Raw genomic sequence first — 887 nt, forward strand, 5'->3', positions numbered from 1 at the left:
GAACACACTGTGCATCAAATGCATGAAAGTTGCAGGGGCATTGGTCAGCCCAAATGACATGACAAGGAACTCGTAATGGCCATATCGAGTCCTGAAGGCACTCTTCGGGATATCTGGCCCCCGAATCTTCAACTGATGGTACCCTGAGCGCAAGTCAATCTTAGAAAACACCTGTGCGCCCTGAAGCTGGTCAAACAGATCGTCAATGCGAGGCAAAGGATAACGGTTCTTCACTGCCTTGTTCAACTGGCGGTAGTCAATACACATGCGCATAGAACCATCCTTTTTCTTCACAAACAAAACAGGAGCACCCCCCGGTGAAACACTGGGTCGAATAAAACCCTTACCAAGAAATTCCTGCAACTGATCCTTCAACTCCTTCAACTCAGGAGGAGCCATACGATACGGAAGAATGGAAATGGGCTGAGTGCCCGGCAACAGATCAATGCCAAAATCAATGTCCCTATCAGGCGGCATGCCTGGAAGATCAGCTGGAAATACATCGGGATAATCCCGTACCTGCAACAAAATCAACAGAAGGGGTATCAACACTAACATCTCTCACATAAGCCAAATACGCGGCACATCCATTCCCAACCATGCGTTGAGCTTTAAGAAAAGAGATAACTCTACTAGGAGTGTGATCTAAAGTACCACTCCACTCAACACGCGGAATACCTGGCATAGCCAGCGTCACGGTCTTGGCGTGACAATCAAGAATAGCAAAATGGGGCGACAACCAGTCCATGCCCAAAATAATGTCAAAATCCACCATACCGAGTAATAATAAGTCTACTCTGGTCTCAAAACCACGAATAGTAACCAAACATGACCAATAAACGCGGTCCACACAAAGAGAATCTCCCCAGTACGAGTAGAAACAGTAA

Source organism: Nicotiana attenuata, chromosome 3, assembly GCF_001879085.1.
Source record: "Nicotiana attenuata strain UT chromosome 3, NIATTr2, whole genome shotgun sequence".
NCBI lineage: Eukaryota > Viridiplantae > Streptophyta > Magnoliopsida > Solanales > Solanaceae > Nicotiana > Nicotiana attenuata.